Genomic DNA, 18,379 nt, shown 5'->3' on the forward strand with positions numbered 1-18,379 from the left:
TGTGTGTATCTCTGTGTGTGTATATCTGTGTGTGTATATCTGTGTGTGTGTGTATATCTGTGTGTGTATATCTGTGTATATCTGTGTGTGTATCTGTGTGTGTGTATCTCTGTGTGTGTATATCTGTGTGTGTATATCTGTGTGTGTGTGTATATCTGTGTGTGTATCTGTGTATCTGTGTGTGTATATCTGTGTGTGTATCTGTGTATCTGTGTGTGTATATCTGTGTGTGTATATCTGTGTGTGTGTGTATATCTGTGTGTGTATCTGTGTATCTGTGTGTGTATATCTGTGTGTGTATATCTGTGTATCTGTGTGTGTATATCTGTGCCTGTGTGTGTGTCTGTGTGTATATCTGTGTGTGTATATCCGTGTCTGTGTGGTATCTGTGTGTGTGTGTCTGTGTGTGTATCTGTGTGTCTGTACTCTGCCCCACAGTCGCCACCCTCCTCTAGACGCCAACACGACGACGACGCAGCCCATGGATATCCGCGTGTGCGCACGGTCGTGTCGCTACGTGCACACTCGCTACGTGCACACTCACTACGTGCACACTCGCCTGTACACACACACACGCGTGTACACACACACACTCGCCTGTACACACACACACACGCGTGTACACACACTCGCCTGTACACTCGCCTGTACACACACACACACGCGTGTACACACACACTCTCTCGCCTGTACACACACACACGCACGCGTGTACACACACACACACGCGTGTACACACACACACACACACTCGCCTGTACACACACACGCGTGTACACACACACACACTCGCCTGTACACTCGCCTGTACACACACACACTCGCCTGCACACTCGCCTGCATAGTCGCCTGTACACACACACACACTCGCCTGTACACACACACACGTGTGCACAGGCGAGTGTGTGTGTGTACTAGTTAGTGTCTCGTCTGCTCTAGACCACCAACTCTATACTCACCGCCTCTACAAACACGCGCGCAACACGCGCGCCGCTGCTGCTGCTGATGATGGTGGTGGTGGTCGTGATGGTGGTGGTGGTCGTGATGGTATAGATGGCTTCGCCGTGGCTTGTCGAGCCACTTCTTCTCATGTATCCTCCTCCAACTCCTCCTCCACAGCAGCAGCTGTAGTTGTAGTTGTTGTGGTTAGTTGTTGTGCTTAGTTGTTGTAGTTAGCGGCGGTAGTTGGCGGCGGCGATCGTGAAGTCGGAGAAAGCGCCCGCGACGCGCGCGTTCCCGTCTTAGACTGCGCCAAACGCGCGCATGCGCAGAGAGCTCCGGGCGGTAACGGAGGAGGAGGTGGTGGGGGGTGATGGGGGTAGTGATGGTGGTGATGGGGGTGGTGGGGGTGGTGATGGGGGTGGTGGGGGTGGTGATGGGGGTGGTGGGGGTGGTGATGGGGGTAGTGATGGTGGTGATGGGGGTGGTGGGGGTGGTGATGGGGGTGGTGGGGGTGGTGATGGGGGTGGTGGGGGTGGTGATGGGGGTGGTGGGGGTGGTGATGGTGGTGGTGGGGTGGTGATGGGGGTGGTGGGGGTGGTGATGGTGGTGGGGGTGGTGATGGTGATGGTCGGGGGGGTGTGGGGAGAGCGGGTTATGGTGATTGGTGGCGCAGCGGTTAGCGCACTGAGCTACGAATCCGGCGACATAACTTCGATTCCCGCTCACGACCAATAACAGTGTTGGCGAATGTTTAAACCGGTCCTTGGCCTCCCCCTAGATCGACTCAGACTTAAATGAATAACTGGTTACGGGGTAAAAAAAAACATCTGCACTGGGGAGACAAAGGCGGCCGGGCGTGGTTCTGGCCACCTATCACCTTCGTGTGCCGTGCCGGCCTCCCAAGGTCTTCGCGAACAGCACTTGCCCCAACAGTCTGTTAAGGCTACTGGGGGGTTCTTTGTCTTGTAGAAGGACGGCGACGTGGGGTGGTGGTGGTGGTGGTGGTGATGGGGAGCGGAATGGTGATGGTGGTGGTGATGGTTGTAGTTGTAAAGGGAAGGGTGGATGTTCTATGTGGAGATGGAAGAGAGATGGGGGGGGGGTGTTAAGAATGTTGAGGATGGAGGTGATGGTGTGGGTGATGGTGTTGTGCGGATAGGAGGGGTAGATGATGATGATGGTGATGGCCGCGGAGAAGCCTTGACGAAGCGCGTGGTGATGGTTGTGGTGCGGTCAGTGTGTGATTGCTGAGCTTGATAAGTCGGTGTTTGGTTGATGGGAGTGGTTGTTGTTGTTGTTTGTTGCTACTGTAGTTGTGTTTGGGATGTTGATCATCAACATCGGCAGCAGCAACAGCAGCGCGCACGGGGTGGATACGTGTATACTGTACACAAAGACTGTACACACGTGTATACTGTACACAAAGACTGTACATACGTGTCCACAAAAAGCAAAGATCCCCCGTGTAGCCTCCATAGACTGTTGGGGCAAGTTCTGTGAACCAACACCGATTATACGGCCGGCACGGCGCATAACGATGGGAAGGTGTCACCAGAACCACGCCTGGCCGCCTTTGTCTCCCCAGTTATCGTACCAGGTACTCATTTTTAAAGCTTGAGTCGACCTAAGAGAGGCCCAGGACCGCATCGGGACCGAGATGCCGGCCGTGGTGAAGCCGTGCGCGGGTTCGTAGCGCAGTGCGCTCACCATTGCGCCACGACTCCCCCCACACGGCACGGAACCTGACACACACTCAGCAGCATGGAACACAAAGACACACAACCACCAACCACAACAACCACAACCACCACCACCAGTAGCATCAACTACAGCTGCGGACGTAGTGGTGGTGGCGGTTGTGTTCGCGTGGTGATTGTTGTTGTTGTTGTGGATGTTGTTGTTGGCCCTGGAGGTGCGCGGATAGAGAGGGGAGGGAGAGGGATGGTCGCGCCGACGAGGGTAGAGGGGGGAGGTAGAAGATGGGGGAAGGAGCGACGACCACCGGAGAGAGGCGAGAGCGAAGAATCGAGGAGCGAGAGCGAAGAGAGAGAGGGGGGAGAGAGCGAAGGGAGAGAGAGGGGAGAGAGTGGGGGGAGCGGAGCGCGTTTCCGCAGCCCGAGACGCGTTTCCCTCCCCATGCAGCCAGACGCGCGCCCCCCTCCCTCCCTCCCTGCCCCAGTCTTCATCCCTCCCTCCCCACCGTCTCCCTCCCTCTCCACGTCTCCACCTCCCTCCCCCACGTCTCCCTCACAGTCTCTCCCCCCCCATCCACCACCCTGTCTACCTCTCCTCTCGTCTCCACCTCCGTCCCCCTCTCCCCCCACCATCTCCCTGCCCCGTCTCCCCGTCGTGCTGTCCACTCCCGCATAGCCCACTCCACGTTCCCCGTCTCCCCAAGGCAGCATTACCCCCCCCCCCCTCACAGTCTCCCACCCTCCTCGTCTCCTATCCAATGTACCCGAACCCCACCAAAGATCCCCCGTGTAGCCTTCAACAGACTGTAGGGGCAAGTGCTGTTAGCGAGCACCTTTGAAGGCCGAAACGGTACACGATGGGGTGGGTGACCAGCACCAAGCCCGACCGCCTTTGTCTCCCTAGTGGCGATGTTTTACACAACGCACCAGGTACTCATTTGAGCTGAGTCGACGTAGGGGAGGCCCAGGACCAGCTCAGATAATCGTTACTGCTGTTGGCGCTGAGCGGGAATCGAACTCGGGTCGGCGGGTTCCATTCCCGCTCCTCTACCCCGCCCCTTCTCTCCCACCCACGTCTCAATTCCCACCATCGCTAGCACCCACTCCAAGTCTCCCCGCGTCTCTCTGTCTCTGTGCCCCCGTGTCTCTATGTCTGTGTGTGTCTCTCCACCCGTGTCTCTATATCTGTGTGTGTGTCTCTCCCCGTGTCTCTATATCTGTGTGTGTGTCTCTCCCCGTGTCTCTATGTCTGTGTCTCTCTCCCCGTGTCTCTATGTCTGTGTGTGTCTCTCCCTCCCCGTGTCTCTACATCTGCGTGTGTGTGTCTCTCTCCCCGTGTCTCTATATCTGTGTGTCTCTTCCCGTGTCTCTATGTCTGTGTGTGTCTCTCCCCGTGTCTCTATATCTGTGTCTCTCTCCCCGTGTCTCTATGTCTGTGTGTGCCTCTCTCCGTGTCTCTATGTCTGTGTGTGTCTCTCCCCGTGTCTCTATGTCTGTGTGTGTCTCTCTCCGTGTCTCTATGTCTGTGTGTGTCTCTCCCCGTGTCTCTATGTCTGTGTGTGTCTCTCCCTCCCCGTGTCTCTACATCTGCGTGTGTGTCTCTCTCCGTGTCTCTATATCTGTGTGTGTCTCTCTCCGTGTCTTTATGTCTGCGTGTCTCTCACTCCCCGTGTCCCTACATCTGCGTGTTTGTCTCTCCCTCCCCGTGTCTCTATGTCTGTTTGTGTCTCTCCCCCCGTGTCTCTACAGCTGTGTGTGTGTGTCTCTCTCCCCGTGTCTCTATATCTGTGTGTGTCTCTCCCCCCGTGTCTCTATATATGTGTGTGTGTCTCTCCCCGTGTCTCTATATCTGTGTGTGTGTGTCTCTCCCCGTGTCTCTATATCTGTGTGTGTGTGTCTCCCCCGTGTCTCTATATCTGTGTGTGTCTCTCCCCTGTCTCTATATCTGTGTGTGTGTCGTACGAGTTTGTGGCGTCTGGTGCCATGAAAATAATAAACACGTGGAGCAAAACAACATCCCCACAACAACGCATCGCTTGTGTAAACACCTCACAGTACACACACACATCATGCTCACTAAACAAAATAAAAACATCCCCCATGTAGCCTTAACCGATTTGGGGGAAAATGACATTAGCAAGCATCTATTAAGGCCGGCACGCCACACGAGGTTGTGGTGGTGGCCTTTGTTTCCCCAGTGCTGATGTTTACATACCACGCCACGTACTCATTTGAGGCTAAGTTGACCTAGGGGAGGCCCTGGAGTCGCTCAAGATATCCATCGTTATTGTTGGTGAGCGGGAATCAAACTCGGGTCGCCGGGTTCGTAAAGCGGTGCGACAGCCACTGCGCCACCACTCCCGCAGGCACCCGCAGTGTGAACACAGTACACACACAGTACACACAGTACACACACACAGTACACACAGTACACACACAGTACACACACACAGTACACACAGTACACACACACAGTACACACACACTACACACAGTACACACACACAGTACACACACACAGTACACACAGTACACACACAGTACACACACACAGTACACACAGTACACACACACAGTACACACACACTACACACAGTACACACACACAGTACACACACACAGTACACGCAGTACACACACACAGTACACACACACAGTACACACACACAGACACACACAGTACACACAGTAGACACGCGCGCGTTGTGAACCCGCGTCGCGGGGCGGTCGGGAAAATGTCGGCGGCGCGCGCGTTCCTGCAGCCTCCCCCTCAACCCCCCTCACTCCCTCCCCCCTCTCACTCCCCCATGTCCCCCCTCCACCCCTCCCCCTCCTCACTCCCCCCCCCTCTCACTCCCTCCCCCCTCTCACTCCCCCATGCCCCTCCCTCCACCCCACCCTCACTCCCTCCCCCCTCTCACTACCCCCCCTCTCACTCCCCCCCCCTCTCACTCCCTCCCCCCTCTCACTCCCCCATGTCCCCCCTCCACCCCTCCCCCTCCTCACTCCCCCCCCCTCTCACTCCCTCCCCCCTCTCACTCCCCCATGTCCCCCCTCCACCCCTCCCCCTCCTCACTCCCCCCCCTCTCACTCCCTCCCCCCTCTCACTCCCCCATGCCCCTCCCTCCACCCCCCCCCCTCACTCCCTCCCCCCTCTCACTACCCCCCTCTCACTCCCCCCCCCCCTCACTCCCTCCCCCCTCTCACTCCCCCATGTCCCTCCCTCCACCCCTCCCCCCCCTCGCTCCCTCCCCCCTCTCACTCCCCCCCCCCTCTCACTCCCCCCCCATCTCACTCCCCCCCCCTCCACCCCCCTCACTCCCTCCCCCCTCTCACTCCCCCATGCCCCTCCCTCCACCCCCCCCTCACTCCCTCCCCCCTCTCACTACCCCCCTCTCACTCCCCCCCCCCTCACTCCCTCCCCCCTCTCACTCCCCCATGTCCCTCCCTCCACCCCTCCCCCCCTCGCTCCCTCCCCCCTCTCACTCCCCCCCCCCTCTCACTCCCCCCCCATCTCACTCCCCCCCCCTCCACCCCCCTCACTCCCTCCCCCCTCTCACTCCCCCATGTCCCTCCCTCCACCCCCCCCTCACTCCCTCCCCCCTCTCACTCCCCCCCCACTCTCACTCCCCCCCCCCCCCTCTCACTCCCTCCCCCTCTCACTCCCCCATGTCCCCCCTCCACCCCTCCCCCCCCCTCACTCCCTCCCCCCTCTCACTCCCCCCCCCCCTCTCACTCCGCCCCCCCTCCACCCCCCTCACTCCCTCCCCCCTCTCACTCCCCCATGTCCCCCCTCCACCCCTCCCCCTCCTCACTCCCCCCCCTTTCACTCCCTCCCTCCTCTCACTCCCCCATGCCCCTCCCTCCACCCCTCCCCCCCCCCTCACTCCCCCCCCTCTCACTCCCTCCCCCCTCTCACTCCCCCATGTCCCCCCTCCACCCCTCCCCCCCTCACTCCCTCCCCCTTCTCACTCCCCCATGTCCCCCCTCCACCCCTCCCCCCCCTCACTCCCTCCCTCCTCTCACTCCCCCATGCCCCTCCCTCCACCCCTCCCCCCCCCCCTCACTCCCCTCCCTCTCACTCCCTCCCCCCTCTCACTCCCCCATGTCCCCCCTCCACCCCTCCCCCCCCTCACTCCCTCCCCCCTCTCACCCCCCCCTCTCACCCCCCTCCACCCCCCTCACTCCCTCCCCCCTCTCACTCCCCCATGTCCCCCCTCCACCCCTCCCCCTCTCACCCCCCCCCCCTCTCACTCCCTCCCCCCTCTCACTCCTCCATGTCCCCCCTCCACCCTTCCCCCCCTCACTCCCTCCCCCCTCTCACTCCCCCCCCCCTCTCACCCCCCCTCCACCCCCCTCACTCCCTCCCCCCTCTCACTCCCCCATATCCCCCCTCCACCCCTTCCCCCCCCTCACTCCCCCCCCCCCTCCACCCTTCCCCATATCACTCCCTCCCCCTCTCACACCCCCCCCTCTCACTCCCTCCCCCCTCTCACCCCCCCCCATGTCCCCCTCCACCCCTCCCCCCCTCACTCCCCCCCTCTCACTCCCTCCCCCCTCTCACTCCCCCATGTACCCCCCTCCACCCTCTCCCCTCTCACGCCCTCCCCTTTCTCACCCCCCCCCCCCTCACTCCCTACCCCCTCTCACTCCCCCATGTCCCCCTCCACCCTCTCCCCTCTCACGCCCTCCCCCCTCTCACACCCCCCCCTCACTCCCTACCCCCTCTCACTCCCCCATGTCCCCCTCCACCCCTCCCCCCCCTCACTCCCCCCCTCTCACTCCCTCCCCCCTCTCACTCCCCCATGTCCCCCCTCCACCCTCTCCCCTCTCACGCCCTCCCCTTTCTCACCCCCCCCCCCTCACTCCCTACCCCCCCTCACTCCCCCATGTCCCCCCTCCACCCCTACCCCCTCTCATTCCCTCCCCCCTCTCACCCCCCCCCCTCTCACTCCCTCCCCCCTCTCACTCCCCCATGTCCCCCTCCACCCCTCCCCCCTCTCACTCCCTCCCCCCTCTCACCCCCCCCCCTCTCACTCCCTTCCCCCTCTCACTCCCCCATGTCCCCCCTCCACCCCTCCCCCCTCTCACTCCCTCCCCCCTCTCACCCCCCCCCCTCTCACTCCCTTCCCCCTCTCACTCCCCCATGTCCCCCCTCCACCCCTCCCCCTCTCCATTCCGTCTCCCTTCCCTCTCTCCCCCACATCCCTCTCCGCTCCCTCTCCTCTCTCCATCCCTCGCCCTTACCTCCCATTTCCCTCTCTCTACCCCACCTCCATCTCCGTCACCTCCCCTCTCTCCATCCCTTCACTACCACACCATCTCCCCAGCTCTCCCCTTCCTCTTAATACCCGCTCTAAGTCCCATCTCCATTCTCACCCCTTACTTCTCCACCCCATCTCCCTTCCAACTCCCATACGCTCCTGTCCCTTTCTGTGTGTGCCTCTCTCATGGACATGGCCCACGTGTCTCTGTCTCTCCATGCGTTTCTGTGTCCCTGTATCCCTGTTTCTGTGTGTCGCTGTTTGTCTGTGTGTCCGGTGTCTGTCTCTGCTTGTGTCTACGCGTCTGTCTGTGTGACTCTGTGTCTGTGTTTCCGTGTGCCCGTGTCCGTGTGTGTCTCTGTGTCCCTGTGTGTGTGAAAGATCTGGACATATCAGTGAGCTCCTCCGGCAGACGAGGCTGCGTTGGCTGGGTCACGTAGCCCGCATTCTCAGCCATCGCATGCCCAAGCAGCTTCTGTTCGCCCGCATAGAGGGAGCTAAACGGGGACAGCACGGCTTAGAGAAGAGATGTGCTGATGTGGAGGAGGTTCGCGAAGAACGCTGGTGGAATTCGCCCTCCGACAATAACGGAGGGCAGAGGAGCGACGCTCACAACAACGAGCGGAGCGACGGGCGGATAAAGCGCAGAAAGTTGGCAGTGGTGAGCACAAGGTGGTGCATATGCCAGCCATCTCAATCAATTTAACACGTAGGCTTTCGCGACCATTATTATTCATAATCAACGTTTTTGGGTTTAGATCGCGTTATTTATAAATGTGTCGTAACCCTCCACCACCGGACACGGCCAATCGGTAAAAAAAGTGTCACGTTGACAAAAGACAAATAGTTCACTGCTTTAGCCCACCGGTGTGTTGAAGCGTGAAACCACAACATTTCAATCAACCCATGGCACCTGCTGGATCTGTTCCGTGACCTCCTCCTGCTGCTGCACCTAGCCTGGCACAGCAGTCAACCCATGGCACCTGCTGGGTCTGTTCCGTGACCTCTTGCCAGCGGGCCTTCGAGACGTCACGTGGCCTCAAAGTGCACCTCGCCTGGCACAAGCGCCGTGGTCACGTCACCGCCACTTAGTGGTGAACTGTGGTTGTTGTTGTTGTGTGTGTAGCGAGCACCACGCTCGACCGCCTTAGCCTCCCCAGTGGCAATGTTTACACACTGTACCAGGTAATAATTTGAGGCTGAGTAGACCTAGAGGAGGATGCCCAGGACCGGTTCAGATAATTGTCACTGGTGCCGGAATAAAAATGGGGTCACTGGGTTCGTAGTGCTGCTCGCTAACCGCTACGCCACCGCTCCCCACCACGTACACACACTCGCGTACACACACGTGTCCCCCCATACAGCACCGGCTGCTGCTATGTACACCGATGATTGCGAGCATCTACTAAAGCCGACACTCGGAAGAAGACGCGCTGTGGTCAGAAACCCCATTGACTGTTAGCCGTGCCAGGTGTGATTTTTCAAGGCCGAGTCGACCTAGAGGTCGTCCAGACGGGCGGAGGGGGGGGGAATTCCTCCTGTAGTTTGCTCACACGCGCAGCGCACACAGAGCCAGACTGTTGGGGCTGCTGTGAAGACGGACACGGAGCGGGTGGTGTGGCGAAAAACAGGTCGGGCACGTGTTGTTTCCCCGGCCGCCTTTGTTTCCCCACTCCGTCTCCCCGGTTATGCTGATGCATTCGCACTTGATGATATTCGTCGTGCAGCGCGCTAAGCGCTGCGCCACCGCTCCACCCCAAAAGCACACACGCACCGTTGGCGCACGCACAGGCAAAGATCACCCGTCTAGCCTCCACAGGCTGTTGGGGCAAGTGCTCTTAGCGAACACCTTATGAAGGTCGGTAAGACGCGCGAGGGGGCTGGTTTGGCCAGAAGTGATGGTGAGTGTCAAGAGGATGTGTGATGGGGAGTTTGTGTGATGGGGAGTTTGTGTGATAGGATGTGTGATGGGGAGTTTGTGTGATGGGGAGTTTATGTGATGGGATGTGTGATGGGGAGTTTGTGTGATGGGGTGTGAGTGTGATGGGGAGTTTGTGTGATGGGGAGTTTGTGTGATGGGGAGTTTGTGTAATGGGATGTGTGATGGGGAGTTTGTGTGATGGGGTGTGAGTGTGATGGGGAGTTTGTGTGATGGGGAGTTTGTGTGATGGGATGTGTGGTGGGGAGTTTGTGTGATGGGGTGTGAGTGGATGGGGAGTTTGTGTGATGGGATGTGTAATGGGGAGTTTGTGTGATGGGGAGTTTGTGTGATGGGATGTGTGATGGGGAGTTTGTGTGATGGGATGTGTGGTGGGGAGTTTGTGTGATGGGGTGTGAGTGTGATGGGGAGTTTGTGTGATGGGATGTGTAATGGGGAGTTTGTGTGATGGGGAGTTTGTGTGATGGGATGTGTGATGGGGAGTTTGTGTGATGGGATGTGTGGTGGGGAGTTTGTGTGATGGGGTGTGAGTGTGATGGGGAGTTTGTGTGATGGGATGTGTAATGGGGAGTTTGTGTGATGGGATGTGTGGTGGGGAGTTTGTGTGATGGGGTGTGAGTGTGATGGGGAGTTTGTGTGATGGGATGTGTAATGGGGAGTTTGTGTGATGGGGAGTTTGTGTGATGGGATGTGTGGTGGGGAGTTTGTGTGATGGGGTGTGAGTGTGATGGGGAGTTTGTGTGATGGGATGTGTAATGGGGAGTTTGTGTGATGGGGAGTTTGTGTGATGGGGTGTGAGTGTGATGGGGAGTTTGTGTGATGGGATGTGTAAAGGGGAGTTTGTGTGATGGGGAGTTTGTGTGATGGGATGTGTGCGAAGAGGGTGTTTGATGGGGTGTGTGATGGGGAGTCAGTGTGAAGAGGGTATGTTAAGAGGTTGTGTGATGGGGAGTGAGTCTGATGGTGTGGGGGTTAGTGTAGTGGTTAGCGCGTGGCCACCACCGGCGACGATTATTTGAACCGGTTCTGGGCGTCCCTTAGGTCGGCTCAGCCTCAAACTAGTACCTGGTGCGGTGTGTAAACATCTCCATTAGGGAGACAAAGGCGGCCGAGCGTGGTGCTGGCTACCCACCCCCTCGTGTGCTGTGCCGGCCTTCATAGCCCTCGCTAACAGCGCTTGGTCCAACAGTCTGTTCAGGCCGCACAGGAGATCTTTGTTTGGTATGGTGGTGTCGCGATATTGTTGTGGTGCGGGAGTGTGTACACAACCACCATCACCGCAGCCACCATCCCCACTACCACGAGCACAGTAACGCGGCCTTGAGAATCCGTGCATCATCAGACCCACTGCTTCCTTCCGATATTTGGAAGCCACTGGAGCTATGCACTTGTACATCTCGACTGAAAACTCGTTTCTTTAGAACCGCTGTTTGCGCTAGTTTGTTGTCCTTCCCCCGCACCCTGATTCGAACGGTTGGCTACGTACGGAGCGTAAGAAGTTCAACATACACTCACACACACCCCGTGTATCACACACACACACACCCCGTGTATCACACACACACACACCGTGCTTCACACACACACACACCGTGCTTCACACACACACACACCGTGCTTCACACACACCCCGGTGTATTACACACACACCCCGTGTATCACACACACACACACACCCGGTGTATCACACACACACCCCGGTGTATTACACACATACACCCCGTGTATCACACACACACCCCGTGTATCACACACCCCGTGTATCACACACACACCCCGTGTATCACACACACACACCCCGTGTATCACACACACACCCCGTGTATCACACACACACCCCGTGTATCACACACACACCCCGTGTATCACACACACACACACCCCGTGTATCACACACACACACACCCCGTGTATCACACACACACCCCGTGTATCACACACACACACCCCGTGTATCACACACACACCCCGTGTATCACACACACACACACCCCGTGTATCACACACACACCCCGTGTATCACACACACACCCCGTGTATCACACACACACCCCGTGTATCACACACACACACACCCCGTGTATCACACACACACACCCCGTGTATCACACACACACCCCGTGTATCACACACACACACCCCGTGTATCACACACACACCCCGTGTATCACACACACACACCCCGTGTATCACACACACACCCCGTGTATCACACACACACACCCCGTGTATCACACACACACACCCCGTGTATCACACACACACCCCGTGTATCACACACACACACATCGTGTATCACACACACACACATCGTGTATCACACACACACCCGTGTATCACACACACACACACCCCGTGTATCACACACACACACACCCCGTGTATCACACACACACACACCCCGTGTATCACACACACACACACGGTGTATCACACACACACACCCGGTGTATCACACACACCCCGTGTATCACTCACACACACCCCGTGTATCACACACACACACCCCGTGTATCACACACACAAGGTGTATCACACACACACACACCCCGTGTATCACACACACACAAGGTGTATCACACACACACACACCCGGTGTATCACACACACCCCGTGTATCACACACACAAGGTGTATCACACACACACACACCCCGTGTATCACACACACACAAGGTGTATCACACACACACACTCGGTGTATCACACACACCCCGTGTATCACACACACACACCCCGGTAAATGATCCCCACCGCACATACAGGTCTAGAAGATGCTACACGTCCGTGATGTCATGGTCGGTATATATATCCCCTGGCTGTGGCCTCCCCTAGATCGACGCTGCGGCGTGTCAACATCGCCACGAGGGAGACAAAGGCGGCCAGGCATGGTGCTGGCCACCCACCCACTCGTGTGCCGTGCCGGCCTTCACAGGTGCTCGCCAACAGCAAGTGCCCCAAACATTCTGTTCTTCTATACGGGGGGTCTTTGTCTTCACGTGTGTGTACGTGTGTATACGTGTGTGTACGTGTGTATACGTGTGTGTACGTGTGTATGGTGAGCGGTGACGGAGTGGTCAGCGCACTGCGCTACGAATCCCTGATACCCCGAGTTCGATTCCCGCTCACGGCCAACAATCGGTGACGGATGTTTGAAACGATCCTGGATCTCCATTAGGTAGACTCAGCCTCAAATTAATATCTGGTGCACTGGACAGACGCAGCCGTGTGGGCGTGCTATCACCACCCACCTCGTGTGCCGTGCCGGCCGAAATTGGTCCTCGCTAACACCACTTGCCACCACAGTCTGATGAAGGCTACACGGGGGGTCTTTGTCTCTATGGCGCTTTGTCGTTCCACTGCTGGATGAAAACTTCTGCACTTCGTGCGGAATTGCAGGCGTTGTTTGACCATACTTCACCACTCTGGTAAGTGCGGGGGGGTTGGCGATGGTTACTTTGCGATGTGTATCTTGACACCCACGTACGTCCGCGCGCATTGGAGCCGGCATGCCACCCAGACGCACACACCGACGATCACGCCACGCGTCACAGCCGGCCGGTGGTGTAGATCGCATGCAGCCATCACACGCGCGTGTGCCCGAGTTCGAATCCCACTCATAGCCAACACGAATGACGAGTATCTGAACCAGTACTGGGCCTCCCCTAGGTCGACTCAGCCTCAGATGAGTACCTGATGTGGTGTGTAAAAAACATCGCTACTTGGGAGACAAAGGCGGTCAGGCGTGGTCCTGGCCACCCACTCCCTCGTGTATACCGTGTCGGCCTTCAGAGGCGCTACTCGCTAACAGCACTTGACCCCCCCGCCCAACCATCTGTTAAGGCTACACGGGGTATCTGAACCGGGCCAGCCTCAAATTACATCGCCACTCGGGAGACAAAGGCGGCCGGGCATGAGTGTGCCGTTACGGCCTTGATAGGTGGCCGCTAACTGCGTGCGAGATTGTGTCACAGCTTTGCATTCGTTGACGATGACTTCGCCACGGGGCTTGGTGCCAGGCTTGGTGCACTTTAAGACCATGTGGAAGTGCGGACGGAGATATTGGGACACGCCGAGGTGGAATTCTGTGGTATTGTGTTGGCAGGCTGAACCAAACAAAGACAAAGATCCCCCTTATAGCCTTGAACAGGCTGCTGCTGCTGCTGCGGTGAGTGCTCTTAGCGAGCGCCAATGAGGGCCGGCCGGAATGGCGGCACCCCCGAACCTCCTTTGTCTCCCAACTGTCTGATGTTTCCACTGAGTCGACCTGGAGGAGGTTCAGCTATCACTCGTCGTCGATGTTTAGCCGCGGCCAGGAAACGAACTCGCCGATTGATCGTGCAGTGCGCCACCGCTCCCACGCGGACGGTAAGACAAAGATCTCCCGTATAGCCTGAACAGACTGTAGGGGCAAGTGCTGTTAGCGAGTAGCAGCAGCGCCTATGAAGGCTGCCGGCACTGTGGCACACGAGGGGGTGGGTGGGCCGGCACCACGCCCGGCCGCCTTTGGCCAATGTTTACACATCGCAGCAGGTACTCTTTTGAGTCGACATGAGGGAGGCCCAGGGCCGGTTCAGATAATCGCCACTGGTGTTGTCCGTGAGCGGAAATCGAACTCGGGTCGCCGGGTTCGTGTAGTGCAATGCGCTAACCACTGCGCCACCGCTCCCCCACGGGCGTTGAGAAGGCAGAGCGGGAGCAGCGACACGCGCCTCACTGGGCGGAGCAGCAGGCGGCCCCTCCAGACGCGTCCATCGCCCCCCCACTCGCCTTCCCTCTCCTAGCCCCCCCCTCTCTCTCCCTCCCTCCCCCCTCGCCTTCCTCTCCTAGCCCCCCCCCCTCTCTCCCTCCCTCCCCCTCGCCTTCCTCTCCTAGCCCCCCCCTCTCTCTCCCTCCCTCCCCCTCGCCTTCCTCTCCTAGCCCCCCCCCCCTCTCTCCCTCCCTCCCCCTCGCCTTCCTCTCCTAGCCCCCCCTCTCTCTCCCTCCCCCTCCCCCTCGCCTTCCTCTCCTAGCCCCCCCCTCTCTCTCCCTCCCTCCCCCTCGCCTTCCTCTCCTAGCCCCCCCCTCTCTCTCCCTCCCTCCCCCTCGCCTTCCTCTCCTAGCCCCCCCCCCCTCTCTCCCTCCCTCCCCCTCGCCTTCCTCTCCTAGCCCCCCCTCTCTCTCCCTCCCTCCCCCTCGCCTTCCTCTCCTAGCCCCCCTCTCTCTCTCCCTCCCTCCCCTCGCCTTCCTCTCCTAGCCTCCCCCCCTCTCTCCCACACGTCTCTCTCGCCCTCGTTCACCATCATCTCCTCCCCTTCTCTCCCGCCTCTCTCCCTTCCCTCTCCCCTCGCGCTCCATTATCTCCCCTCTCCGCCCCCTCTCCCCCCCCCTCCCCTTCCTCTCCTAGCCCCCTCCCCCTCGCCTTCCTCTCCTAGCCCCCCCCCTCTCCTCCCCTCCCCCTCCTCTCCTAGCCCCCCTCCCCCTCGCCTTCCTCTCCTAGCCCCCCCCTCTCCTCCCCTCCCCCCTCCCCTTCCTCTCCTAGCCCCCCCCCTCCCCCTCGCCTTCCTCTCCTAGCCCCCCCTCTCCTCCCCTCCCCCTCCTCTCCTAGCCCCCCCCCCTCCCCCTCGCCTTCCTCTCCTAGCCCCCCTCTCCTCCCCTTCCCCCTTCCTCTCCTAGCCCCCCCCCTCTCCTCCCCCTCCTCCCCCTCTCCCCTGCTGCGCTCGCGGAGCCGGTAGCTCCACGCGGGCAGCATCAGATAAAGAGATCGATTATCGGTCTCACAGCCGCGACAGCGGTGATGGTGGTGATGGTGTGTGGTAGTGATGGTGTTTGGTGATGATGGTAGTGATGATGTTGTGTGGTGGTGATGGCGTGTAGTGTGGATGGTGAATATGATGGTGATTGTGTGGCGGTGATGGTGCAAGTGATGATGGTGGATGTGATGATGTGGTGGTGATGGTGGATGTGATGATGTGGTGGTGATGGTGGATGTGATGATGTGGTGGTGATGGTGGATGTGATGATGGTGGATGTGATGATGGTGGATGTGATGATGTGGTGGTGATGGTGGATGTGATGATGTGGTGGTGATGGTGGATGTAATGATGTGGTGGTGATGGTGGTCATGTCCCGCGGCGTGTTATGATGAGGGAGCGGTGGCACAGTGGTTAGCGATCTGCACTACTAACTCAGCGACTCGAGTTCGATTTCCGCTCAAGACCAATTTTCAGTGACGAATATTTGAACTGCTCCTCCCCTAGGTCGACTGAGCCTCAAATGAGACGTGTGTGTGTAAACATCAGCATTGGTGGCGCTGGTGACGAACCGTGTCGACCTCGCTGACTAGCACTTTCCCCTGTAGCCTGTTAAGGCGACGCAGAGAACAAACCGATCACCCCTCATTACCCTCCATCATCACCATCATCACCATCGCCTTCACAATCATCATAGCTATCATCGGAATTATAATAATCGCAACCATTAGAACATTCACGTCGCCACACCTTCAACATAGTCACCATAATCATCATCGCATCTATCATCATCGCCACTGTCATCATCGTTACCATCACAGCAGACATCGTGACTTCTTACATTACGCGTACTGTGATCACCATCATTATCACGATCACCTCCCACCACCAATATCGCCATCACAACCACACGACAAAGAGCCACATTACAGCCTTAACAGACGGCCGGGGCAAGTGCTGTTAGCGAGTAGCACCCTATGAAGGCACACGAGGGGGTGGGTGGCCAGCACCACGCCTGGGACGCCTTTGTCTCCCCAGTGGCGATGTTTACACACCGCGCCGGGTACTCATTCGAGGCGAAGTCGACAAGACAGGTTCAGATAATCGTCACGGCTATTGGTGGCTGTGAGCAGGCATCGAACTCGGGTTGGTGGGTTCGCAGCGCTAACCGCTTCGCCACCGCTCGCTCCCCGCTCCCACCACCATCCTGCCCCTCCCCCCCACAGCCCCCCCCGCCGCCTTCCCACAGCCGCTCCCCGAGTTTGTTGACTCGGGTTGTCCGTTGTGTGGGCCACGTCACGTGCGTGGATAATTATATAAATGACAATTAAGAAAAGTTAAATGGGTGGGGACATACGTGGGGGCTAGGCGGAAGACGATGGCTATTGGTGATGAAATGGCAGCCAGTGGAGAGCGTGGGGGGAGAGCCGTGGGATGAGTTCCACGAAACGGATCGTGGCAGACGACCTCGCACGGCGAGGGTTGGGTGTGAGGCTCCATCCAGCAGTGGATAGAAAATGGCTGACTGATGATGATGACGACGACGAGAAAGGGAGCGAGAGAGAGGCCTCGCAAACGCGCGCAGGCACAGAACGCGCGCTAACAGCCAAGCCTCCCCTCCCCCCCATTCCCCCCCACCCCGCACCTCCCCTCCCCCCCATTCCCCCCACCCCGCACCTCCCCTCCCCCCCCCCATTCCCCCCACCCCGCACCTCCCCTCCCCCCCATTCCCCCCACCCCGCACCTCCCCTCCCCCCCCATTCCCCCCCACCCCGCACCGCCCCTCCCCCCATTCCCCCCACCCCGCACCTCCCCTCCCCCCCATTCCCCCCACCCCGCACCTCCCCTCCCCCCCATTCCCCCCACCCCGCACCTCCCCTCCCCCCCATTCCCCCCCACCCCGCACCTCCCCTCCCCCCATTCCCCCCACCCGCACCTCCCCTCCCCCCCATTCCCCCCCACCCCGCACCTCCCCTCCCCCCCCATTCCCCCCACCCCGCACCTCCCCTCCCCCCCATTCCCCCCCACCACGCACCTCCCCTCCCCCCCATTCCCCCCACCCCCGCACCTCCCATCCCCCCATTCCCCCCACCCGCACCTCCCCTCCCTCCCATTCCCCCCACCCCGCACCTCCCCTCGCCCCCCATTCCCCCCACCCCGCACCTCCCTCCCCCCACCCTTCCTCCTGCCGGGGTCGCGCGCGCGCGCGCAGCGGAATGTTGCCGCGCCCGGCGGGTGCAGCAGCAGCAGCGCGCGCGTGAATCCGCCCCTCCAGAGTTCGATTCCTGATCACGTGACGATTATCTGAACTGGTCCTCCCCCAAGTCGCCTCGAGTGTGTGTGGACGGGGAGCGGTGGCGCACAAATTAGCGCGCTGCGCTACGAACCACCCAGTGACCCGGGTTCGATTCCCGCTCACGATCAACACCAGTGGTGATTATCCGACCGGTCCTGGGCTTCCACTGTTTCGATTTAGTCTCAAAATGAGTACCTCGTGCCCGTTTTATAAACATAAACATCGCCACTCAGGAGACAAAGGCGGCCTGGCGTGGTTCTGGCCAACCACCCCCTTCGTGTGCTCTTCCCGCCTTAATAGGCGCTCGCTAACAACACTTGCTCGCAGAGTCTGCTCAGGCTATACGGGGATCTTTGTATTTGGTGTTCAGGTAATCGATAACTGGGTCTCCCTCCCGCTGTGACCTTCTGCACTTCACCTAACGGCGTCAAGGTGCACCTAGCCTGGCACAAGCGGCGCGGTGGTGACGACATCGCCACTAAAGTGGCGAAATGGCGGCTGTTGATGGAGGTG

At 59.2% G+C, this 18,379-nt stretch overlaps 1 protein-coding gene across 1 annotated transcript in view; it reads right to left on the bottom strand.

The window, feature by feature from the left end:
• The window catches only part of LOC144947708 (uncharacterized), a 31,356-nt gene extending 30,098 nt beyond the window's left edge, over positions 1–1,258 (bottom strand). Inside the window, exon 1 of the mRNA XM_078877014.1 lies at positions 960–1,258. The gene's annotated coding sequence lies outside the window, so the exon portion shown is untranslated. The remainder of the gene's footprint in view (positions 1–959) is intronic.
• Positions 1,259–18,379: the final 17,121 nt, after the last annotated feature.

Source organism: Lampetra fluviatilis, chromosome 46 (genome assembly GCF_964198595.1).
Source record: "Lampetra fluviatilis chromosome 46, kcLamFluv1.1, whole genome shotgun sequence".
Lineage (NCBI taxonomy): Eukaryota > Metazoa > Chordata > Hyperoartia > Petromyzontiformes > Petromyzontidae > Lampetra > Lampetra fluviatilis.